The sequence below is a fragment of the Macaca mulatta genome, chromosome 17 (assembly GCF_049350105.2).
Source record: "Macaca mulatta isolate MMU2019108-1 chromosome 17, T2T-MMU8v2.0, whole genome shotgun sequence".
Lineage (NCBI taxonomy): Eukaryota > Metazoa > Chordata > Mammalia > Primates > Cercopithecidae > Macaca > Macaca mulatta.
This window is the reverse complement of record NC_133422.1, coordinates 23,495,216-23,521,951: the sequence shown is the minus strand read 5'-3', so window position 1 is coordinate 23,521,951 and position 26,736 is coordinate 23,495,216. Positions and strand designations below refer to the sequence as shown.

General features: G+C 43.0%; 1 protein-coding gene across 4 annotated transcripts in view; it reads left to right on the top strand.

The window, feature by feature from the left end:
- The window catches only part of LOC106994247 (uncharacterized), a 66,098-nt gene extending 41,385 nt beyond the window's left edge, over positions 1-24,713 (top strand). For 2 of the 4 annotated variants that reach the window (XR_013408052.1, XR_013408050.1), the window contains exon 4: positions 13,261-13,593. The gene's annotated coding sequence lies outside the window, so the exon portion shown is untranslated. Of the gene's footprint in view, positions 1-13,260; positions 13,594-20,483 lie in introns of those variants that run through there. The other 2 variants (XR_013408051.1, XR_013408056.1) reach the window with 2 other exon arrangements.
- The last annotated feature ends 2,023 nt before the right edge of the window (positions 24,714-26,736 follow it).

Here is a 26,736-nt window from a genome sequence, read left to right as displayed (position 1 = left end):
GAATGTGACCTTCAATAAAAGTTAGTTATTCTCAATAAGTAGGTGTAAAATGTTTGTTATGTAAATTGATAGTAGTAATCCAGAGTTCTGGCAATTGCTCAAGAACTCTGTTCAGGCCAGCTATTATTGTGCAATTACTTGCCATAAATCTGTTACCACTTCCAAGATACGTATCCCTGTCAAGAAATTCACCTGCACCTCACACTAAGCCACTGCTGGCAGGGTTGGAAGGAATCTGCACAGCCAGCCTCTCTGTCTCTGGTTCCCGCTTCTCACAAGACAGCAGAATGCCTTCTGGGAAGGCCACCAGGAATCCAATCCCAACTCATTCCTAATGGGTCCTATTTTTTCCTCACCAAGTGACCTCCCCACCAGGATGTTGGTGATGACAATGGGTAGACATTCTTCTTTGTTCCATTCCATCTCATTACTTAACTCTCCTCCTTCCTCCAGCTATGCTAAGTGATTCCCAGAATGTGAACCTGAATATGGTTTCTGTCAACTCGTGGAAGAGGCTTTTCGCGTTAGAGCTGGGTTTGACAATGGTTCTGTGGTTAGGCTAACATGTGGAGTGCTTGTGTAGTCTGCAGCATCATATGGGTTTGTACACAACCAGAAGCACCAGCACATGCACACAGGATCCACATGGAGTACATACCCATTGCATGTACACACGTTCGCGCCCCTTCTCTTCTTCACGCAATGTTCAGACTTATCCTGAAAAGACCTGACATAGCGACCAAGGAGTGGGGCCTCAAAGCACAATCCACTTTAATTCTTTCATCCTGTTGCTTCACACTTGTTTTGAAGAACCAGGGCCCCTACCCTGATGTTTATTCTCTTCCTCTCACCCACTTGGCTCCCATCCTTTCCTCCTTCACCCCTGGGGAGGTTCTGCCCTGTGGTACAAGTCTGGGGTGTGTGTGTGTGTTCAGTGCGATGACTCGCTCTAAATGCAGCCTTCAGGCCCTTTGTGTCCCACCAGGAGGGAGTCAGGACATGGTCCTCCCATGCTGACAGTCCACCCATTAGCCCCGGGCTGTGGTGGTGAGGATAGGCATAGGGGAAGGAACATTCCAGACTTGAGGGCCGAGATTCTATCTTCTCAGGGCTGACTTCTTTACTCTGGTTGCTGCTTGTCTTAGGAGACCAGGCCCCTAAAACCCCTAAGCATTTAGAGGCTGCTGCCTCCCATATCCTGGAAATTGTCCAGCTTGTTAGGCAAATCCCTGACATGGCTGGTATTGCATGCCGAGAGAGCAAAGAGGAGTATGGTCTCCGTGAGGAGGAGGAAAGGTCTCTCCTCCTTGTCTAAGATGGTGACAACATGGCCTTCATGCACAGCGGAGGCTATTTAACAGTCAGTGTCTATGGCTATCTCAGTGTGTTTCTATAAATAGAGAGCTTTCCAGAAAAACCTTCCTAGTGAATTTCCTTATCAGTCCCTTAAATAGTGTTGACTGAGAGGGAGAAGCAGGGCTATACTAGCTTTCCAACAGTAAGTGAAAGGCATGGCTGATAAATGAGGCAAGGGAGATGTTAGTGAGGTTGAGTAGGTGAACTGTCCACCAGAGAGCAATGAGGGATGAATATCGTTTAAGAGCTATGGACTCTTTCATCTTGCGTGCATATTTTCCCCCAACTAATTATGCACTGGCTATGGCAAAGAGAACAGATAATGCAGGTAAGACATGTTTGTATTCTGGTTGTCAAGGAGACAGGGAATCCGTTTGCTTAGCTTAATGCACAGGTACACTTAGTAAGCACACCCAGCATTTAGATTTCTGGACCTTTACCAAATCTCTACATCTCTGCCCTAAATCTATCTTGAGTTTAGTCATTTGTGGCTTATTCTCTTCATGTTTCTCTTATCTCTACCACCCCCTCAGCCTATGAAACTGCTGACATAAAATGAAATCCTTTGTGATGAGAGAGTTTCAGCCAGCAGGAGACTCTGCCCAATGTTGGCAATCCCCTAGAATGACAGACAGCAAAGAGAACATCTACAGCTCAGCTCCCAGCACCCTTTCCTCTGCGAGGAAAGTAGAGACTTTCCTCAGCCTACAGATCAGCTTGTTCAAAGGACAAGTGACTTACATGGAGTGATGTGGTTGTAAAAGGCTGGAGGAGGGAAAGGGGCTTGGAGCCAGAGAGGAACACGCTGGAGTTGAGGGCAAGAAGGCTGAAGCATAGATATTGGTTAGATTAGACAACATTGAGTGTTGTCAAATGCAGGTCAGAAAGTGACAAATGTGGAATTCTGAGCAGGAAGGGAGAGAGGATGAGATCTGAGGAAACATGGCAGCAAAGTGTCTTGGATCCAGGTGCTGGGATGACAACGTTTGCCTGGCAGGATGGTGGGAAAAGTTATGGGTCTGGCTAGGTGAGCCTCGCCAGCTGTTCTGTTTCTCCTGGGATCTTCTATGGAGCCTGTTTTGCTTCAGTCAATGGGTAAACCACTACAGAGCCATAACTAGACTCCTTGTGAGTGTTCCCCGGGCCTCATTAACCTTAGACCCAAGTGAGACTGATGACTGCAGACCAGATTTTGCTTGCTTAGCTGCATGCCCCTGTGGGACTTTGGTCCTCCTTTCACAGTATGAGCCCCTCCCCGCCCCAGTATCTCTGAGAGTTCCAAGGCTATGCTGCCTGTGCTCAGTGGTCAGCTCGGCTGTATAGACACTGCATCCTCTCTTCGTGGTCTCCTCTTCTAAAGGGTCCCACATGAAGTTGCTTGGAATAGAGAAGTTTTGTGGATCAGGTTTGAGTTACATATAATCCTTTCTCTTCAAGACATACTCCATAAATGGATAGTTAGGGTGAAGCCCAACAAAAGCCACCCCTCTCTCTCTCCCATTATCTTCCTTCTCTGGGATCCAACCTCCTTAAGAAGACACACCATGTTCATTTCTTCCAGTCGGCCTTCTTTTATCCTTTCCTCCCCCATTACAGTTCACCAGTTGAGGAGGCACGTTCAGCAAATATATTGTTGCAGATGAATAAATCAACAAATACAGATATATTCTGAAGATTTTGCATAAATGAGGGGAGCAGATGAAGGGTCAGGCACAGAAAGTCCCCTAGGAGAGGTGAGTCGGGTCAGATGGAAAAGGGGCTGAGGGCTGAGATTACTGGAGATGGGGAAGGTAGATGACCTAGGTGCTTCCATAGCAACCTGGGCTTTCCTCTGAAACACCTGCCATAGTGCTGGGACCTTGTTATTGCTCTTTCAGCTGTCTCGCACTAATCTGGGAGCATCAGAGACTGAAGCTTTAATCTCTGTATTCCCAGAACCCAGCTCATTTCCTGATGTGGGACAGGTGTTCAAAACACAGAAGAATGGCTCAGGCAAAGATCTGGAGGCAACACAGGCAAATCACAGGCCAGAGGCAGTCAACAACGCTGCTTGGTTTAGAACGACAGATATATGAAGAGAAATGACAGCCTCGAGTGCAGAGCTTTCACTCAACAATGAATCAGAAGCCAAAATCAATCCTGGAGTGTGGATCTGACAACAGGCCTTGAGAATTAATTTTTAGGTGTTGTATGTGTTGTGTGGCACAGGGAGGGAGAGAGGAGGAAAGAGCTGTGGGTTGAGGAACCCATCAATGAGGTGCTGCAGGAAGTCAGAGTGAGATAAGGGAGGTCAGGGCTGGAGGGGTACTGATGGGACTAAAAGGGAGGAGCAGAGGGTAGGGTTAATGAGCAGGAATGAAAGCTGGATTGTATGAAAGACCCAGAGAGTGGGTTTACTCACTTGCTCCTTCACCTTTCATTCACGCATCTACACCTGCTTTCTTCACCTTTGGGTTGTACAAGTGCCTGGGCTCAGTGATCGTCTCTGCTCGCTATAGGGCAGCAGCCAGAGGGGACACCACAGGCTTCCAGAGGGTGACCATGCAGCACAGTGTGGACTCGAGATTCAGTCTGCCCTGGTTCATGTCCCGATTCTTCCTGTATGGTCTTGGGCAATTTATTTAACTTCTCTAAAGCTCACTCTCCTCATTGGATAATGACCAACTCCATAGGGTTATATGAAGGACTGCCTGAGATAATGCGCTGAGCTAAGAAACACTAGCTATTACATGATAAAGGAATGTTTGCGAAGCACCTGCTTGTGTGTTAGGCACTGTGATAGATGTCAGGATGCCAAGACAGATAAGACCTCATCTTGTCCTCTAGCACCCCAAAGACAACCTTAGGGGAGAGGGAGGAAAATTTGCAAACTACACTCTGTACTGTAATGTGGTAAATAATCTAATAGAAGGATGACATTCGTGCCATGAAATTCAGACAACGAGAATAATGGGGCTTGGGGAGTTCAGGCAGATCCCACAAAGGAAACAGTAATTGAACTGGGCTTTGAAAAGGAGTAGAAATTTGGAAGGTGAGTGGAGGGAGAAATCAAAAAGAATTTCAGATAAAAGGAACATCACGGACAAAAGGAACATCACAGGCAAAAGGAACATCATGTACAAAACAGCAAAGGCTAAGGACCCACCACTCTTGCAGGGTTTTCTTGGGGATGAGCAGAGGCACCACATGCAGGACAGCGGGGCCACAGGTACAGAGGAAGCAGCAACCAACCAGTGAACACTCGTTTCCTCCATCTCTTTGCTGAACTCCACCTATGTCTTCTTTAGAAAGCTTATAGCTCAAACCGAGAAAATGAAGAAACATCGCAAAAAAGGGGAGAAAGAAAGCAGGGGTCCTAATGCCGGGTTTTTGTAACGGTGATTAATGAGTGAATGAAGAGAGAGTGAATGAAGAGAGAGTGAAGTGAGTGTCTGCAAAGGAGGCTGACAGAGGTCACTCGGGGTGAGAGGAGCAGAACCAAGAGAGTTCATGTCACATAAACCGAGGAAGGAGAAGTCTCCAGAATGAGTTTGGTCAGTTACGTCAAATGTAATGAGAGGTCAGAAAGGGAAGAATGTTGCCAGGGCTGCTTCTAGTGGCCTTCGGCGGTCTCCTTGGAAGTTTCCATGGTAACAGTGGCTGTTGTGCAGAGCCTGGCCCTCCAGTGTCTGCCACAGCTCGAGTGACATTTCTTCTTCCCCTGGTATCCCCACTTGCCCTCTGCACCCCCACCCCAGGACACCACCAGGTCCACAGTGTAGGCAGATCCCAGAGAGGCGGGAGGAAGAGGGTACCCCAGCTCTACCCAGGGACCACCTGACAGACTCAGCCACTCCCCCTGGAAGGCCCCAGTCACCTGAGCCTTCTGGAAGGTTGTAGCCTCAGGCAGGAGAATCTCACTGTCATGAAGGACAGCTGCCTGACACTCCCGATTCAGCTTAGGGGAGCAATGAGTTAAGACCAAAATAAAGCACGGCAAAGGTTCCTTATTTTACTGTGTAGCTGGGGTTGGTCTTCAAACTACCTGGCAAGGCAGTTCTCCCAGGAAATGACTTTAAAGGACTCAGACCACAAATATTTAATGACAAATAGACTTGGTTGTCAAGATAAAGTCCTACAAGAATGGGTCACTCTCAAATGCACTGGTAAGTAGTGAGACCACACTACATCCTTACAATATCCACCTATTCCAGCACCTATCATGAAACTCAGGGAGCTTACAGTTCCCAAAAACTACATATTGGTGGGCTTGCCTTTGCTTGAATCTTATGTCAATACATAGGATATGGACTCCTTCTGCTTCATAGTGGAAACCCTGAAGACAGAAATTACATTTGAAAATACAGTAATACAGTGGAGAAGACAAACACAGTATGTTCCTTTTTTTTCTTGCTTCCTCTTCTTCGCTCCCCAAATTGCCTCATATTTTCTAAAATTTAAACAGTGAATCAATTCTGAAGAACTACCGTAGATAGCAATGTAAACTAATATGTTAATGTTTAATTCACTTTTGGTTTACCAGGCATTGAAAACTTTGAACAAAATGGACTTAAATAAAGATAAAAGATGGATGAAAATCTTAATATAATTTTGGTGGGGAAAAAAGGCAAAAGCAAAGGATTAAGGAGGAAGTAGTCCCATCAGGGACTGGGCTGTATTTTCACTGGTTCTCATTCTGCTAGATCTTTCTCACTTGCTAGTTGGTCACCAAATATGAATCTAGCATCTGCTAATTGCAAAGTAGAGTATTTAGCATGTGAGAGTACAACAAAGAAGAATGATACTCTAAAAACCCCCTCATCTTCACCTATCTCAGAGATCCTTTCCTGGCCCCCAGACGAGGGCAGGGCACCCACTGTGTGCTTGTGCAACACCCTGTGTGTTTTTGTGTCTATTTCACAACAGCTATCATGCTTGTGTTTACTTGATCAATATCTGTCTCCCCACAAATTGTAAGCTCCAAGAGGACAATGATTCTTGGTGGATCGATCCTACCTGTATCTGGAACATCTCATACACTGCCTGACACACAGAGTAGGTCTTCAGTACACAATACATGAATGAATGAAATGAGCAAACAATGGAAAATAAACACCATTTCTAGGTTACTGAGATAATTAATTCATCCCTCTTCTGAAACAGCAATGGAAGTTAGGTCCTTCAAATATCAGCTCACTCCCCACTCCTCCATATCCTTCCTTTCCTTTCCTTTCCTTTCCTTTCCTTTCCTTTCCTTTCCTTTCCTTTCCTTTCCTTTCCCTTTCCCTTTCCTCCTTCCCTCCTTCCTTCCTTCCTTCCTTCCCTCCCTCCTCTTTCTTTCTTTCTTTCTCTCTCTCTTTCTTTCTTTCTCTTTCTCCTTTCTTTCTCCTTCCTTCCTTCCTCTCTCTCCCTCTTTCCTTCCTTCCTTCCTCTTTCCTTCCTTCCTTCCCTCTTTCCTTCTTTCCTTCCCTCCTTCTTTCCTCTTTCCTTCCTTCCTTCCCTCCTTCCTTCCTCCTCCTATTACTTCCATATGCCTCACTTGCCACCTCTCCCACCAGTCCCTCAAATATTAAAAGAACGACATCATCATTAACAACAAAATGCACTCTGTCTGCGTCCTGGAGGAGGAGGTGGTGTCTTCCTGGACTGCACAAGCACAAGCCCACATCCTTGGCTGTGCTGCCTGGGGTTTTTATGTAATAGGAACACGTTGATTGGTATGTTCTCAGTTTGGAAAGAGAAGCCATGCCTTGTTGTGGCTTTGAGTTCAGACCATTTTTCTTTCATCTTTGAACATGACAAGCGCTATAAGCAAAGGAAGTCAAAATGAGCCTGAATGCTTCAAGCTCTAGGCAAGGCAGGAAGAATGCTGTGCGGTGATATTGTTTAGAGAGAGACTCGGTAATTGCTGTACTGGAGAGCCGACATTTGCAGAACTCAATTGTGTGGCGTCCGACTGAGTAAGTTAGCAAAATAAAGACAGATGGCAATGGATTAACTCCAACACGCCCACCAAACAATGGCAGCCAAAATGGAGAACTGTGGTGTGCTCTAAAACATGCTTTCTGGGAGAGTTCACCCAGTCCCTCAATTAGATGCCACCTAGTGACTGACCAAAACATTGCATCTTGCACAACCCTGTATATTTAGGACACAACTTAAGGAGACCGTACCATAGATTGTTTGGCTTTGTTTTCAAAAGACAGAGCGGAGATATGCCAGGTCATGGCCGACTTGAAAACTTATAGTTTGATGTTTCGTTCACTGAGAAATAATGGTTGAAATCTCTGTTCTTCCTTGTATGCTTAGAGGAAAATAGAAAAACAAAAAAGAAAGAAAACAAATCCTGCAAGACAGGCAACTGCCTTTGATTTAGAAATGCATGATGTAGAGATAGATAAAAGTTTGAGGACAGTTTGTACATTCTGGTCCTGGATTTATACAACTGAAACTGAGGAGGGCAAATAATTTCATTACATCTAAACAGCTCCAGTTGATTATGAAGACTCTGTGGATCATGAGGAATTATGAGGTGAGCTCCAAGGCTGGGGTTGGGACCCTGTGGTTATTCATGGTTGTCTGCCATGCTGCAGAAGAGGAGAGTGGTGGAAACTGGGTCCTTGTTGAACAACCATATGTCAGGCTAGGAAATCTCCTAATCTATTTAATCTTGAGTGTTTAGAGAAAGATTTCTCTGTATTCCTGAGAGTCTGTGGGCAGAAGCTGAAATAGGCATAGAACATATAGAAAAGGTGACACTTTTCCATCTAAAGGAGAGATGAAGAAATAATATGAGCAATTTTGTTATGATCTACCAAACTAAGGTTTCATTATGTTTGCCCCTCATTGTAGAAGGCACTGTTTGATTGCCAATTTGCACCACTACCATATATAATTTTGTTCTGGAGTATATGCCAAGAACTTTGTAATGAAACCCTGGTTATTCCTAACTATAGGATTTATTTTCCAAGTGAAGGTCTAGACAATTTTAGTAACTGGCCCAGAGTGTATGAGGTTGAGAAGGGAAGGAGCTTTTGTTCCCAGGCTCCTCAACCACTACCTACCATGGTGGGCTGATGTTGCATTTCTTGCTTTTCCCTAGCAGTCAGTGCTCCTGGCGAAAAGAGAGATCCTTTTCTCTTTTGACCCTTAACATCCACTGGTGACCAGCAAACAGTGCCAGCTATGTCTACAGATCTGGGGGACATGCAGCGTGGAGGGTCTGGTAATTGTATGGTTAATTGGTCTAGGTCTGCCCAACAGAGTCCATGTGTCAGGGTAAGAACCTGGATCCCCAGCTGCTATACTTCTGTTTTCTCAAGTAACTCCCTAGAGGCCCATGTCTTTTGAGCTCAGTTTATTATAGCGCAGAAAGCTGCACACACAGGCATCAAACTGCTCAGCCTTTTCTAGTTTTAATTCAACTTAACACTCATTGATTAACTAAATGCTTATTACCACGCAAAACACTGTGCTAGGAGTCAAGCCCAGGAGTCAGACAAGGGTTCTAGCTTCAGCGCTGCATGGGGCGAGGGATTTTGCTGTCAGAGATCTCTGCTTCCACCTCAGTTGAATGAGAATACAGAGCTCAAGTAAACCCTCTAAATTCCTTTCTTAATCTAAAGTTTTACGGCTTTATGAAAAGAATGCTTGAAAAATGAGGCTTGGTTTCAGATATGATGTGTTAAAAGATGATAACTTTATTATTTCTTCATTCAAAAATATTTTTTGAGTACCCACTAGTATGCAATGAACAAGACAAAGCCCTTGACCTCACAGAGCCTATAGTCTACTTGGGGGAGACAATGAACAGACTTAGCAGTAAATGCAAAATAAAATATACCAGATGTGCTGTGAAGACACAAGGCAGAATAAGGAGAGAAAGGGAGAAGGACCAGAGAAAGCCGCTCTGACTGATGTCGGGGAGAGGGGTATGTGAGGTCTGGAGAGAGTTCTGGGCAGAGATAGGTGCAAACTTGAGGGCTGTGGGGGAGAGCAGGCTTGGCACACTTGAGGAACAGCAAGGGGGCACTTAGATAAATAGTTTACTCGTCGTCACGTGCAACCTACCCATCTAAGGAGCCTAGAAGAGTACCCCCAAGGAGACTGTAGTTGGTGAATGCCCCCTCTGTGCCAGGCACTATCCTGGGTGTTAGGGGGTGCAGAGATGGGAAGGAGACACTACCTGTGTGGGAGAAGTTCACATTTTAACGAACAGTCAGGGATGCCAATATGATGAAAGAAGCACTGTGACTAAAATTGTGGCTGAGGACAATGGGAATTCAACAGAGAAGGTTGAGTTCAACATTTTAGCTGGGTCTTGCAGGATAAGGGGAGAATTGGACAGGCTGGAGATGAGGGACTAGAGGTTGCAAGGGCAGGCCCACCTGGAAATGTAAAGCGTAACTGGGAAATAATGAGTCAAGGTCCAGGTTGGCAAAGCACAGGGCAACAAGACTTTATTGTCAACAAAGCCAGAATGGCTTTTGTGTCTCATCTGCTTTGATGTGAGTATCATGTTTGGACTTTATTCTGTAGGCCAGTGGTCCACAATATTCATTCTTAAGGACTCTCTTTAAATACTTTATTTCCTATGGCTCATGTGTCTTCATAGATTTGTTTTTAATCCCCCCAAATATTGCAATTAGTAAGAAGTAACTAATTTGTTTCCCCATTCAAAAAAGTCATCCAACCTTCATGACTTCTAATCAGAGCCACAGATAACTGTGAAATATAGCATGTTACCACACTGAGTTGATCAAATTAGTCCCATGCTCCAACCTGACTGCAAGGGAGGCTGAAATATATGGGGATACACAAGGAATATTTATCAATCACTAACTAACTCTGCTACATGGCATAAATGTGTAATTTTGCCCCTGGATTCTTGGAGTTCAGGGGAGTCTTCAGTTGAGAATCCTACTCTGGCATTAAGAAGGGGAGGAGTGATGGGATTGGTTTGTTTTCCAGAAAGATCACTCAGGTGGAAGGTCAGAGGATGGGCTGCCTGGGTAGACTGGAGGCAGGATGACAAGTTGGGAGACTCTTACTACTCCAAATAAGAGAGGAGGAAGGCCTGACTCAACACATTGGTAGTGGGATGGAGCAAGGAACAGGCTCAAAAAATAGTCTGGGATTAAAATTCCTCCGTGTTGACGACCAGGTATGCCATGCATGGGAATGAAGTGTCAGAGTTGATTCTTGGGTTCCTAGGCTGGATGAGTCAAAGGCACTGTCACGACCACAGCATGAATCACCAAGAGAGGCAGGGCCAGGCAGGCAGGACCCTCTTTCCCAGTGTGCAGGAATAATGGTTGCTAGTTATTCTTTTTTCCCTTCTTACCTAATAATTTGCCATACTCCTTTCCCATCCCAGAAAACACAGGTCTGAGTCACAGCTGTGGGAATGCAAAAGCCAAGACACCCAAGTAAAGGCAGATCTGGCTGGAAGTTTTGGATCCAACCCAGGCATCAAAAACAATCTTAGCTCTACCCATCTAGGCTTAGGTGCTCTGTTGAGTGTCTGGGTCAAAGGCACTTACAATGGCCACCGTGGCCATCCCCTGGTGCTCCTTCTTCTCTTCTATTCACTTTCCTTCATCAGGTTTCTTCTTTTGGACTCTTCCCACTTGTCCCTACTGACCTTGCCAATTTGCACCAAGCATTATAGCAACCCCCTCAATCACTTGGGGAATATTGAAATCGAATGTATTCAGGTACTTATTCAGAAACCCAGTCTGTTCTATCTCCCACTAGACAACAACCTCACCTGTGGAGAGACCATGCCTTCCCAACTGCTGCAAAATAGAACCTTTCCCACCCCTTTCAATAAAGGGCCTACACTCCTTAATAAAGTTAGCCCACTCTGGACATTAGAACCCTGAATGAAAAAGTCAACTGCATTTCTCTGCTTGAAGCATCTTCTTCTTAGCAGAATCTGCATGATAGGGTTTCTTTGAACTTTATATAGGCAAATAAAAACAAGAAAACTTGAGATGAATTGAAACCACACTTAGAAACAAACTCTGCTCAGTTTGCTGAAAGTCCATCCTGTCTACTCAATATGATGAACTATGAATAACACATAATACAACATAATGCTATAGCCACAGTGTGGGACCATTATAATGGATATCAAAAGAGAATGGGCTTGGGCATCAGGGAAAACTCGGTGCTTGGGTTCTAACTCCACCATGTAGTGCATCTTACAGAGCTTCACTATCCTTATCTGCAAATGAGAGATCCTACAAGGCAAATGGCAGTGCTGTGCTCAGCTTAAGCCCATGATATGTAGAGCACCTAGTGTAGGCCTTGCAGAGTAAGAAACACTCAATAGAAGGTAGCTGGTGCTGCAATTATTCATCCAGTCCCTTCCTGATGATGTTATGGTGTAACCTGAAATGTTTCTGCCTTCCTTCTTATGTAGGTCCCGTTCGCTTGTTATCACCCTGACTTTATGTCCTTCACCGATCCTCATCCATGCCTCACACCCAACCTTGATGGGCTCATCACTTCCTTGTCTTAGTATTAAGTGCAAAGGGTTCTCTGTATATTGTTTGCTCAAAACTTGAACCAAAAAGTAGTCTACATCAACTGCTTTTGTACATACAGATTGGGCTCTTTATGTTCCTATTTGCTGCTCTATGAGACCAGGCAAATACTGGAGGGGAAACATGCTTCTAATTCTCCCAGAGCTGCCTCAGAATATCTTGTGGTAGAGGAAGCAGAGCCAGAGAAATGTGTTTAGCTTGAAATAAATGATTACACTACTCATCGATAAATTACTGTAGGGATCCAACTTACCATGAATTATTCATGTTAGCTACAGAGAAGCTGAGGTTAAAAACTGGACTATTGTTGCCTTGCTGCAGATTTTCTATTCAACCATTGTTCACTCATTTATATGTGTAGGAGCAGTGAGTACAAGGCTGTGTGGTATGGGCAGCACTTAGGCTTCTGTTCCACATATTTGGTATGTTCCCAATATAGTTTGGATGTTCAAAGCTGCTCCATATAGCCTTTCAAGAGAAGGATCTGTAGAAATATACCAAAGCAAACAAATACATACAAACATTAAATGACACACTTTTTTCCACCTGGGCCTGCATACAGTGTATTAGCATCTTTACAGTGCCTTAGTGCTTTGATTTCCTTTTACAGATGTTTGATCAACATGTGGAAGTAACCAAAGCAAACCAAGAAGAAGAAAGTTACATCTTGGAAGAGGCAGTGTGGTTGGAGGGTGGCTGGAATAGGGAAAATGTGCCTGGTGGAAGAGGGAAGGGGTGGGAAGCAGGCTGAATTGCATCTCCCCAAATTTCATATATTGAAGTCCTAACCCCCAATACTTCAGAATGTGACTGCATTTGGAGATATGGCCTTTAAAGAGGCAATTAAGTTAAAATGAACTCATTAAGGTGGACTCTAATCCAATATGAATGGTGTCCTTATAAGAAGAGGCGATTAGAACACAGAGGGAAGACCATGTGAAGACACAGCAAAAAGGCAGCCATCTATAAGCCTAAGAGAGACCTCAAAAGAGACTAACCCTGCTGACACCTTGATCTTAGACTTCCAGCCTCCTGAATTGTGAGAAAATAGATTTCTAGTTGTTTAAGCCATCTAGTGTGTAGTATCTTGTCACAGCAGCCCTAGGAAACTAATGCACTTGTAGTCACAAGTGAATATTTCACAAGTAAAGAAGCTACACAAGGCTAGAATAAATGATTATGTATCTATAAAATATTGTGGGTAGGTATGTTGTTATTTCATACAATTTGAAAGTGCCCTATACCTCTATGCCTACAATTATTGTTCAAGTTTAAATTGTTCAAGATCTTGGGGTTTAACTCAGGCAGAATCATACTCCAAGACCCCTCTTTTAAAGAGATATTAAATGAGTAATTCTCAAACTCTTCCTTCTAGGTATTCTTAAAAGCAGATCAGAAAAAATGGACGCAGCAGTGAATTTTCCTGGAAAGGGAGCCTGGACTAACCTGACTTTCCTTAAAGTCAGGTTTGAGATATAATTTACATAAGTAAAATTTTTATTGTACAGTTGGTTGAATTTTTACAAATACATTCAATCATGTAACCACCATCACAATGAAGGTAAAGGATATTGTCATCATTCCCAAATTTCCTTATGCTCCTTTGCTGTCAATTTCCTTCCTCTACTCCCAGCCCCTGTCAACCACCAAGCTAATTTGTACCCCTGTAATTTTGTCTTTTTCAAAATATAAATGGATTCAGACAGTATGCAGCCTTTTGTGTCTGGCTCCTTCTGTATTGTTTAAGGCCTGTTTTCCCCTTTTTTATTGGTACATAATAGTTGCACATATCTTTGGGGTACATGGATATTTTCATACAATTATACAATGTGTAATGCTCAAATCAGGGTAATTGAGAAATCTGTCACCTCAAACATTTATCTTTTCTTTGCATTGAGAACATTCTCAATCTTCCAGGTATTTTGAAATTTACAGTAAATTATTGTTAACTGTAGTTGCCCTACTGTGCTATCAAACACTAGAAGTTATTCCTTTTATTTAACTGTGTTATTGTACGTATTAACCAAGTTCTCTTCATCCCCCTTTCCTCTCCCCTTTCCAGCCTCTAGTAACCACCATTCTGTTTACTACCTCAATGTATTTTTCACCATATATGAGTGAAAACATGCAGTATTTCTAATTATGTGCCTGGCTTATTTCATTTGATAACTTCTAGTTTCATCCATGTTGCTGCAAATGACATGATTTCATCTTTTTTCATGGCCAGATAATATTCCATTATGTATATATACCACATTTTCTTTATCCATTCACCCATTGATGGACACTTAGGCTGATTCCATGTCTTGACTATTGTGAATAGTGCTGCAATAAACATGGGAATGCAGATATCTCCTTCACATACTGATTGTCTTTCTTTTGGGTATATACTCAGCAGTGGGATTGCTGGATCACATGGTAATTCTGTTTTTAGTTTTTTGAGGAATCTCCCTACCATTTTTTGTAGTTGTACTAGTTTACATTCCCACCAATAGTGTAAAAGTATTCCTCTTCCTCTGCATTCTCTCCAGCACTTGTTATTTTTTGTCTTTTGATTATAGTCATTTCAGTGGGGATAAGGTGATATCTCATTATGGTTTTGATTTGCTTTTCTCTGACAACAGTGATTTTGAATATTTTTCATAGACCTGTTGGCCACTTGGATGTCTTCTTTTGAGAAATGCCTATTCGCATCTTTTGCTCATTATAAAATCGATTTTTTTTACTGCTGTGGAGTTGTTTGTGTTCCTTATGTATTATGGTTCTTAATTTCTTGTCAGATGCATAATTTGTGTCCCACCATTCCGTAGGTTGTCTTTTCACTTTGTTAATTGTTTCCTTTGCTATGCAGAAGCCTTTTAGTTTGATGTAATCCCATTTATCAATTTTTGCTTTTGTTGCCTATGCTTTTGGGATCTTACTTAAAAAAAAAATTTGCCCAGACAAATGTTCTGAAATATTTTCCCAATGTTTCCTGCTAGGAGTTTTATAGTTTCAGGCCTTACATTTAAGTTTTTAATTAATTTGGATTTGATTTTTATATATTAATACAGATAGGAGTCTAGTTTTATTCTTCTCTATACGGATATCCTGTTTTCCTAGCACCATTTATTGATGAGACAGTAATTTCCCCAATGCATGTTCTTGGCACCTTTCTTGAAAATTAGTTGGCTGTAAATGCATGAGTTTATTTCTGGGCTTTCTATTCTGTTCCATTGGTTTATGTGTCTGTTTTTATGCCAGTACCATGCGCTTTGGTTACTGTAACTTTATAGTATATTTTGAAATCAGATGGTATGATGCCTTCAGCTTTGTTCTTTTTGCTTAGGATTGCTTTAGCTATTCAGAATTGATACGAATTTTAGGATTTTTTTTCTATTTCTACGAACAATGTAATTGGTATTTGGATAGGGTTTGCATTGCATCTGTAGATTACTTTGGGTAGTCTGGACATTTTAACAATATTAATTCTTCCAATCTGTGAACATGGGCTATCTTTCCATTTTTGGGGGTGTGTCATCTTAAATTTTTTTTCATCAGTGCTTTATCTTTTTCCTTGTAGAAATCTTTCTTTTTTTTTGGGACAGGGATGGTGGCCCATGCCTGTAATCCCAAACATTTTGGGAGGCTGAGGTAGGTGGATCACTTGAGGTCAAGAGTCCAAGACCAGCCTGACCACATAGTGAAACCCTGTCTCTACTAAAAATACAAAATATAGCTGGCTGTGGTGGCAGGCACCTGTAATCCCAGCTACTTGGGAGGCTGAGGCAGGAGAATAGCTTGAAACCAGGAGGTGGATGAGAGAGTGAGACTCTGTCTCAAAAAAAAAAAAAAATTATTTCTCTCCTTTGCTTGATTTTATTCCTAGGTATTTTATTTCTTGGTAGTTACTATAAATGGGATTGGTTTCTTGATTTCCTTTTATTCAGATTGTTTGCTGTTGGCTTATGGGAATTCCTCCTGATTTTTGTATTTGATTTTGTATCCCACAAATTTACTTAATTTGTTTATCAGTTCTAACAGCTTTTTGGTGGAGTCTTTAGTTCTTTTCTAAAACTAAGACCATTTTATCTGTAAACAAGGATAACTTGACTTCTTTCTAGTTTGGATGTTCTTTATTTTTTTTTCTCTTATCTAAAAGAGATTTGTTGTATGATTCTAGAAACTATTTGAATTTTATATTCAATGCTGACATATATGTTATATATATCAAAAGTTGAGTAATATATCTATGTTTGTTCTAGTATTAGAATACATTTAAACCTTATATTTGAAACTTACACAATTAAATTACTTAAATGCAACCGAATAATAATTAAACAAAATTAGTACTCTGTGAAGATGCATCATTTTCAAATTTAACAACATCTCTACTAATTATAAAGGTGTTGTGTTAGAAGACACCCCCAAGAAAGTTCAAAGAGATATTCATTAAATACCAAAAATACATGGAGCAGGCAATAATGAGCAGTAGCCATCTTACCTTTACCAGAGATTGTGATTATAAGTGTCTTACACCAATATTATATGTGAAATAAATGAAAAACATTTTTAATAAGATATATATTCAAATAGGCCACATGAAATGCTCAATAGTAATGGGTCATTGAAACATCACGATACACTAAAGTCTAAAACCAGTACGTAACAGTAGGAATAATAGTAGTAATGGCTGTGGGTCACTGATATTAAGTTAGTAACCACTAAGCCAGTTCCTTACAAATGGCGTCTTTTGTGGTTGGTTGTTTCTCTGGGCATGACTCATTTGTCGGATATGTTTAATATCTGCCTCTGTAATGTTTATTTTTTTAAAAAGTTCTTGTATGAAGGTTGCTCTTTCCACCGAAGGTCTAGGTTATGGATGAGATAAACACAAAAAAGAAGAGGCACCCACTTAGTCAGTTGGACAAGCTTCCTGGGCTGCTCTTCTCAGCCATTCGTTACTGAATTCTTTAAGATCCAGATCAAGTATTTCCTCTTCTATGCTCCCGTCATGACCCACTCCCTAGCCCAAGGCAGAATGATTTTTTCTTACTTTTGGCCTCTCATAACACTGTGCACATACAGTTATCACATTTTATGGCAATTCTTCTATGTGAGTATCTGTTGCTATACTTTCGTCTACTTGAAGACAAGGATTGTCTGACCTCTATATTACTAGATCCTGCCATACAACAAATCCTTAATAAATATATGCTAAATTTAGTTGAACCTTGCTGGGCACAGTGGCTCATGCCTGTAATGCCACCACTTTGGGGGGCCAAGGCAGGCAGATCACTTGAGGCCAGGAATTCAAGACCAGCCTGGCCAACATGGTGAAACCCTTTATCAAAAATACAAAAAAATTAGCCGGGAGTGGTGGCGCATGCCTGTAATCCCAACTACTTGGGAAGTTGAGGTAGGAGAATCGCTTGAATCCTGGAGGCGGAGGTTGCAGTGAGTCAAGATTGTGCCACTGCTCTCCAGCCTGGGTGACAGAGTGAGGCTCTGACTCAGAAAGAGAGAAAAACAGAATTTAGTTGGCCCTTGCAATCCATGATATGCCACATGTCACAGAACCCCCAAGTCAGACTTATGAGAACCAAGAACTGGCCTGTGTAGATGGAAAGCTAGTATCCATTTTAATTTGTGCATCAGGGCTCAGGTTTTCTGCCAGTCTGCCAAGCTTTTGACCCAGATTCCTTCTCTGAGCCTATTTGCCCAGTCCAACTGCAAGTATAATTCCTGCTCTGACCCAGATCCACTGCCTCTTCTTGTTCCAGCTCACCAAGGTCTCCTGGTTTGGCCCCATGTATGAAATCTAATATGTGACCAAGGCAACCCCGTTGAAGAGCCTGGCAGGGCAAGCCGGCACTGCCAGGTCCCAAGTGATACCCAACTCTCCTGGATGTCTGCAAGGCAATTGGGAGGGCCAAGCAGAATAAAGTTTCACACGAGTATTGGGTCAAGTAGCTCATGTACTGCCCACAGCAAACACTGAGGCAAGAAGCAGTTGCAGGTGTGGGCCAGGGTGAGGCTCAGGAATAAGCAGATTTGTGGGTTGTGATTTCTTGCTTGTTCCTCTGGCTGTGCCCATCCCATTTATGGCAAATAGACAAAACTGGAACAAGTGTTCATGGAAAAGGAAAAAGGAAAAGGAAGCACAGGTAGGTCCAAACAAGGTAAACGGATGCATTCTATTTAGCCCCAGTTAGGGCTCAGTTACGCCTTACAGTGAGTTCAATAGTCGACCCCCAAAGATGTGGCCACATTCTAACCCCTAGTTCCTGTAAATGTGAACCTATTTGGAAAAGTGTCTTTGCAGATGTAATTAAGTTAAGGATCTTGAGGTTATCCAGAATTTAGGGTGAACCCTCAATTCAAAGACAGGTAATAAGAAAAAGGCAGGAGATTTGGGACAGAAACAGACAGAGGGAGAGGGCCAAGTGAAGACAAACACAGATTGGCATTCTGCTGCGTAAAGACAAGGAATGCCTGGAGCCACCAGAAGCCAGAAAAGGAAAGTAAATTCTCCTCTAGAGCCTTAAGAGGAGCATAGCCCTGTTGACACCTTGATTTCAGACTTCTGGATCCAGAACTGTGAGAGAATAAATTTCTGTTGCTTTAAACCAACAAATTTGTGGTACTTTCTCATGACAGCCCTTGGAAACTAATGAACCTCTCCTTTGTTTATCTGCCAGAGAAATGGGTTTGTATTAAGTGTTTGGGTCTATGAAGAAGGTTCTCAGAACATTAGACAAAAAAAGGCAAGCCAGAAGGGATGTGACTGGCCCAGAACCACAAAGAAACAGCTTCTTTTCTCCCCAGATTGTCAGTTGAGACCAGAAGTATCCACAGGAAGGTTTCTATTAATCAAGTTAGTTTACCCTAGAAAAGATATTCCACTTACAAGACAAGTAACAGTAATGGAAATCATATAATTTCTGAGAATGACCCATATGTGAGACATTGTACCAAGTATTCCAAGTTATGTCCATTTTTTCTAATGAGAAAATTGAGGCTTAGAATGGTTAGGCAAACCTAGCTATAGTGCTTCACTATTTGCCAAATGAAGTTCTAAGAACTTTATAATTATTAACTCCTTAACCCTCATAATGGCCCTATGAAGCAGGAATTATTATTCTCTGTTTTACAGGTGAGAAAACTGAGGGACAGACAGGTTACATAATGTGTCTAATGTCACACAGCCAGGAAGTGGTGAAGCTAAGATTCAATTCTAAGAAGTCTTGCCCCAAAGATTCTGCCCTTAACCTCTACCCCATAGCTCTAGGGTAAAGAATAGGGATTTGAATTCAGGTGTATCTGATCCCAAATCACAGGTGTATCTGACAGGCACTAATACGGAAAGAACATGATGTTCATTCCGTAAACTGCACTGCTTCTTAAATAAACAAATGATGGAGTTGCACTATGAGCAGCAGTCCTGCCCATATGACTGTCTGTGACTGCCCTGGTCCTTCTTGGTTGCAGGCTCTGAGAGTCTTCAGCCAACAGGTTGATTCCTCCCTTTTCCGTACACAATCTTAAGTACAACAGCCAACACAGATAGGGGCTTAGACCCAGCCCCTGGCAGAGCTGGGCATTGGTTCTGAGGGCAAGTCTCTGGGATATTGCAAAGGAGCCCTGGCCAACCCCTTCCCCATGCTGTCACATTCATGTTTGCCCAGTTGTGTAACTGAGAATTTCATTATTTTAACAAACAATTATCAGGTTCGTATTGTATGCTCTGCAATGTACCAAAAACTGCAGATACAGTGAAGGCCCAGGTGGCCCAGGCATACAATTCAGAAAGATATGTACTATCAAGGAAGAATAATATCAATAGTAGCCACTGTTTTTAGAGTGTTTATGATGTGCCAGTCATTATATAATCCTTGTACATGTGCTGCTCTGGGAGAACACAGAAGGGTTGCCTAACCCAGTCTAGGGAGGTCAAGAAAGGCTTCCCGGGAGGTCCTGGTGGACACCTGAGGGACAAGTAGGCATTATTCAAGTAAAGAAAGAGTGCCAAGGAGAATGGTCTTCAGGCAGAATAGTCAAGTTGAAAGAGCACACAGCATATGCTGTAGAGAGGGAGAAGAGTTCAGTATAGTTGGGGAGCAAGGCAGGAGGTGGGAGTAGCAATGGTTGTGGCAAGAGAGTATGTCTGGGCCGGGGGTCGTGGCTCACACCTGTAATCCCAGCACTTTGGGAGGCCGAGGCAGGTGGATCACGAGGTCAGGAGATTGAGACAATTCTAGCTAACACAGTGAAACCCTGTATCTACTAAAAATACAAAAAAAATTAGCCGGGCATGGTAGTGGGTGCCTGTAGTCCCAGATACTCAGGAGGTTGAGGCAGAAGAATGGCACGAACCCGGGAGGCGAAGCTTGCGGTGAGCCGAGACCGTGCCACTGAACTCCAGCCTGGGTGACAGAGGGAGACACCATCTCAAAAAAAGAAAGAGAGAGTATGTCTGCAGGGACAAGATCATCATGACCTTATAAGCCATGCTGAGAGTTTACTAGTCCAGCTGAACGGGAGCCCTCCATATTAGTGCCTGTCAGCAGGACCCTTAGCATCTTGCAGCTCTTGCTGAATTCTCTGTCCCTTTTCTAGTGTGTGGAGTCCTGATTCCAGATGGATGGACAACCCAGAGCTATTGCCTGACTACCCATCTGACTGCAAGCACTACCACTTCCCAAAAGCCCCTTGGATACTGACAGTGGCCTGACTGGTGCCCAGATTCACTGCCTCCTGTGGACACCTTCAATTTGATGATTGGATACTATCAGCTGTGGAGAGCAGATCCACAGGAGAGTTACTTCCTAAATAAGTAACCGGCCCAGCTGTCCTTCCTCCCCACTCTCTGATGCCTTAAGGAGTCCCTGAATGCTCCAGGAACATATCTACCCTCTCCAGGTTAAGAAGAGATTCAGAGCTGTGTGTCTTGGTGAAGTCTGCACAGCTGGTCAGTGGGACGGGTCCCTGGTCTTGTGACTCTATGTCTAGAGCTTTCTCTGCTGCTGATGGCTCTCTTTGCCAGGGACACTTACATTCAGTGATGGGTCGAGGTGGGAATAAAAAGTCTAGCCCCCTTTCCCATGGGCTTGGATCTTTGTCGTCACTGCAAGGGGCTCAATTTCTCCTTCCGAGAGATTGTTCCCTAGAGCAGACCCCAGTACATTTCCTGCATGTGAATCTCAGACTCACATTACCCAAGCCCTAATGATGGGGAAGATGGTGTGGTGATTATACCTCACTGTCTTTGAAGATTGAGCCTGAGCTGATATTGACAAGAATGTTCAGCTGGTGGCAAATGAATTAATTGACTTATATTTACTGCTTATTTTCAAATATGTTATTTGAAGTTCCCATTAGGAAGAGAATACACAAACTTGAATTTCACAAGTATGTGTGAATTACAAAAGTGTGATAGATTTTTAGTAAGAATACAACTTTAGGCTGCTTTCAGACATTGATTGTTCTCAGTAAGGCATGGAATCTGGGTTGAGATATATTATCTTTTATGTTAGAACTGTAAACTGAACAATAACTAATTAATAATTCACTAATAACTGTTGTTACCTATTTCTTCCCAAAGTCTAAATATATTATAAACTCTATTATTAGGCTTAGTAAGAATATAGGATCTTTTGGGAAAACTAATATCCTGATAAATAGAGTTGTCACATTTCCATAATGCTTTACCAATTTTTAATAGATTTTAAAATAGTAAGATACATTTCATACCAAAAGTCTGAGGCACATAGTTTAATTTTATTTTTGGTAATTCCAAAGACATTTGGCATATGAGTAATTATCTATGTGTTATAGATGTGCAGTGATAACAGTTACCAGAGAATGATAGATAAAGCCAGTTTTAATTTGATCGTATCTATGATTATGTTGTATGAATCTTATTTGAATATAAATATAAAGACAGTTGTAAATATTGTTAAATGGGAATAGAGCTGCTTATGGGTACATCAGTAAACTCACTGATTAAAATTGGATCAGGCAGATTAAAAAAAGTTCAAATTAAGACAGAATTCACATATGCTGTATATTAGGTATAAGTGATCTGATTTATATTGTAAAGAGTATATAGCCATGTATCCAATATACTATTCAAGATATGGAACATCTCGAAAGCAGGGATTATGTGGGAAAGATCTTTTGGATTTCTGACTTTCCTGGACAGTGTGTTCAGCTCCCTGATAGGACTTGTTGGCAGCTGAATCCTGATGCCCCTCCACCTACCTTCTCATGTTTCTTGCGACTTCCAGCGCTGTTTATTGCATCTTTAGTCTGCTGATCCTCACCATAAACAGTTTTTGCCAGATTAGAGGCCATTTCTTTCACTTCCCCAGGCAGGGGCTGTTTCAGTCTTTTCCTTCTCAGTAGTTTGTTGTTGGTTTACTAGTTTCAAATGATCTTTCCTCACAATGAACACACATGGTAGTCAGACTTCTCCACTCCCACCAGAAGCGCTCCATAAACCTTTGTTTATAAATCTTGCCAGCACAATCCTGGGTGTTGAGTAGGGAGCAAGGAATAAGCTTTGCTTTTGTGGATGGGAACCTTGGAGAAAGTGAAGTTAAACAGTTTCCTGGCTAATGAGTCTGACACCAACAAGGATTATATGACCCAGTGTATGTCATTGGTTTGAGTTTTTTTCCCTCTAGCAGGACAGAGAATATGGTAGAATTGGGGAGGCAGTTATCTTATGTTTTTAAGCCTCTTGATTTTTCTCACCTCTACTTGAGAGGCTACTCCACAGGCCAGGTGTGAGGAAGCAAAGGCTGAGAGTAGGACACAGCAAGTGGGAAAAGACATAGAGAAATTTGATTTGAGAAGCCTGAGGTCTTGGTGATATTTTTAGGAATTAGGAACAAGGAAGCGAGAGCGAAGGGTCAAAAATGGACCAAAAAAGTCAAAACAACAGTTCTTCATACTTCTTACATTTTTCTGTTCACATTTCTTGCAATTTTATCTTCAGCAACTTAAGAGTTTAATTTAAATATAGGTTAACATTTTTAAATTTGACTTTCAGGATCAAAAAGATGATCATGAAAAAGTTATAACAAATTGAGAGAGGCAGAGCAAGATGGCAAAATAGAAGCCCCCAGTGATCATCCACCCTGCAGGAACACCAAATTGAACAACTGTCCTCACAGTAAAGCCCCTTCATAAGAACCAAAAATCAGGTCAGTGATCAGAGTATCTTGTTTTAGCATATTAAGGAAAGAGGCACTGAAAAAGGTAGGAAAGACAGCCTTGAATTACCTACACCACCCCTCCCCCATCCCTCACCAGCAGCCAGGGAAATGTAGAGAGAGAATCTGTTTGCATAGTAGGGGGAGAGTGCAGTGACTGTGGGATTTTGCATTGGAACTCAGTGCTGCCTAGTCATGGAAAGAAACATGGGGCGGAACTCAGCCGTGCCCATGGAGGGAGCATATAGATGAGTCCTAGGGAGAGGCAAATTGTCCATCCCAGCAGTTGGAACCTGAGTTCCAGTAAGCCCTGCCACCGTGAGCTAAAGTGCTCTAGAGTCCTAAATAAACTTGAAAGGCAGTCTAGGCCACAAGGACTGCAATTCCTAGGCCAGTCCTGGTACTGTACCGGGCAGGGAGCCAGTGGACTTGGGGTGCATGCAACCTAGGAAAACACCAGCTTGAGGTAGTCAAGGGAGTGTTTGAGTCACTCCCCCAGCCTCAAGCAGCATGGCTCACAGCTCCAAGACAGGCTCTTTCTCTCCACTTGAGGAGACGAGGGGAAGAATAAAGAGGATTTTATCTTGCAACTAGGATACGGGCCCAGCCACAGTAGGAAAGACTACCAGGCAGAGTCCTGAGGCTGCATTCCAGGCCCTAGCTGCTTGATAACATTTCTAAGCACACCCTGGTCCAGGGAGGAACTCTCTGTCTTGAAAGGGAGGACCCAGTCCTGACAGGATGTATCGCTTTCTAACTGAAGAGCCTTTGGGCCCTGAATAATCAGCAGTGATAGCCAGGCAGTACTTGCTATAGGCATTGGGGGAGACTCAGAGCTGCGCCGGCTTCAGGAGTGACCCAGCACATTTCCAGCTCTGGAGGTTATGAGAAGACATCCCTTCTGCTTGAAGAAAGGAGAGGAAACAGTAAAGGAGACTTTGTCTTGCAGCTTGGGTACCAGCTCAGTGGGATAGATCACCAAGCAGGCTCCTGAGATCTCTTATTCCAAGCCTTGGCTCCTGGACAGCATTTCTAGACCTGCTCCGGACCAGAGAGGAGCCCACTGCCCTGAAGGGAGAGACTCAGGACTGGCAGCATTCAACAAAGCTGACTGAAGAGCCAATGGTCCTTGCGTGAACATCAGTGATAGCCAGGCAATACTTGCCCTAGGCCTGAGGTGTGGTGGCCATAGGGAGAGACTCCTCTGCTTGAGGAAAGGGGAGGGAAGAATGGGGAGAACTTTGTCTTTTGGCTTGGATGCTAGCTCAGTCCACAGTAAATAGAGAACCAGGTAGATTCTCAAAGTTTCCAACTCCAGGCTGTGGCTCCTGGATGACGTCTCTGGACATGCACCCCAGGGGCAGGGGGAACTTGTCCTTCCTGAAGGAAAGGACACAAGTCTGGCTGGATTCACCACCTGCTGATTGTGGAGCCCTTAGGTCTTGAGTGAACATAGGTGGCAGCCAGGCAGTGGTCACTTCAGGTCTTGGGTGAGACCCAGGGCTATGCTGGCTTCAGGTCTGACCCAGAGCAGTCCAAGGGATGTTGGCCTCAGTGGTGCTTGTGCCACCCCTACCCCAGTTCCAGGAAGCTCAACAGAGAGAAAGAGACTCCGTTTGTTAAAGAAAAATAAGGGAAAAGAGTTTTTGCCAGGTAATCCAGAGAATTCTCCCGGATCTTACTCAAGACAATCAAGGTGGTATCTCTATGAGCCTGCAAGAGCCACAGTATAACTGGGCTGAAGATGTACCCTAAAGCAGATACAGCTGCAGTGAGCAAAGTCTTAGATCACAACACCCAAGTCTCTTTGAATACCTGGGAAGCCTTTCCAAGAAGGACAAGTACAAAAAAGCCCAGATTGTGAAGACGAAAATAAATACCTAATTCTCCAATGCTTAGACACTGATAAATATCCAAAAGCATCAAGACCAAATAAAATAAATAAGGCACCATTGACCAATCCCAGAGAGAGAGAGATATGTGACCTTCCAGACAGAATTCAAAATATCTGTTTTGAGGAAGCTTGATGAAATCCAACATAACACAGAGAAGGAATTCGGAATTCTATCAGATAAATTTAGTAAAGAGATAGAAATAATTAAAATAATCAAAATTTCTGGAGCTGAAAAGTGCAATTGGCATACTAAAGAACGCATCAGTGTCCCTTAATGGCAGAATTGATTAATGAGAACAAAGAATTAGTGAGCTTGAAGACAGGCTATTTGAAATTACACGGTCAGAGGAGACAGAAGAAAAAAGAATGAAAAACAAAGGATGCCTACAGGGTCTAGAAAATAGCCTCAAAAGGGCAAATCTAAGAGTTATTGGCCTTAAATAGGAGGTAGAGAAACAGAGAGAGGTAGAAAATTTATTCAAAGGGATAATAACAGAGAACCTCCAAAACCTAGAGGATGCAGTATACAAGAATAGAACACCAAGCAGGTTTAATGCAAAGAAGTACCCCAAGGCATTTAATAATCAAACTCCCAAAGATCAAGGATAAAGAAAGGATAAAGATCAAGGATAAAGAAAGCAGCAATATAAAGGAAACAAATAACATACAAAGGAGCTCCAATCCATCTGGTATCAGACTTCTCAGTGGAAACCTTACAATCCAGGATAGAGTGACATGATATATTTAATATGCTGAAGGAAAAAAAACCCCAAAAACTTGTATCCTAGAGAGGTCAAGCAAAATGGCAGAATAGAACTTCATCAGTGGTCCCTCTGGCAAGCCCACCAATTTAACAACTATCTACACACACAAAAAAGCACCTTCATAAGAACCAAAAATCAGGTGAGCACTCACAGTACCTGGTTTTAACTTCATATCACTGAAAGAGGCACTGAAGAGGTAGAAAACATAGCCTTGACTCCTGACACCATCCCATTCCCATCCTTCTGGCAGATGCAGCATGGTTCAGAGAGTGTCTCTGGTCACTGGGAGAGGAGAGTACACAAACTGTGAGACACTGAACTCAGTGCTGTCCTATTATAATGAGCAGAAAGAAAATCAACCCAACTCAGCTGTTGCCCACACACAGAGGGAGCATTTAAACTAGCTCTAGCCAGAGGGCAATTCCTGATCCCAGTGGTGGAAAGCTGAATTTTCCCAAACCTCACCACTGTGGGCTAAAGTGCTCTTGGGCTCTAAATAACCTTCAAAGGTATCCTGGGCCACAAGGATTGCAACATATAGGTGAATCCTAGGGATGAACTGGGCCCAGAATTAATCGACTGAGGGGTGGGGGCATGGGACCTCTGACACACCACCTGGGGCAGCTAAAAGAGTGCTGGCATCACCCCTACCCTAACATCAGGCTGCACAGATCGTGGCTCTAAAAGAGACACCTTCCTTCTGCTTGAGTAGAGGATAGGGAAGAGTGGGGAGGACTTTGTCTTGCATCTTGGATCCCAGCTCAGTTACAGCAGGATAGGGCACTGGTCAGAGTTGCAAGGCCTATTTTCCAGGCCCTAGTTCCCAGATGACATTTCTAGACATGCCCTGGGCCAGAAGGGAAACTGCTGCCTTGAAAGGAAGGACCCAGTCCTGACTGCATTCATTACCTGCTAACTGCAGAGCACTTAGGCCCTGAATAACCAGCAGCAATACCCAGGTACTATGTCAAGGGCCTTGGGTAAGACTCTGAGAC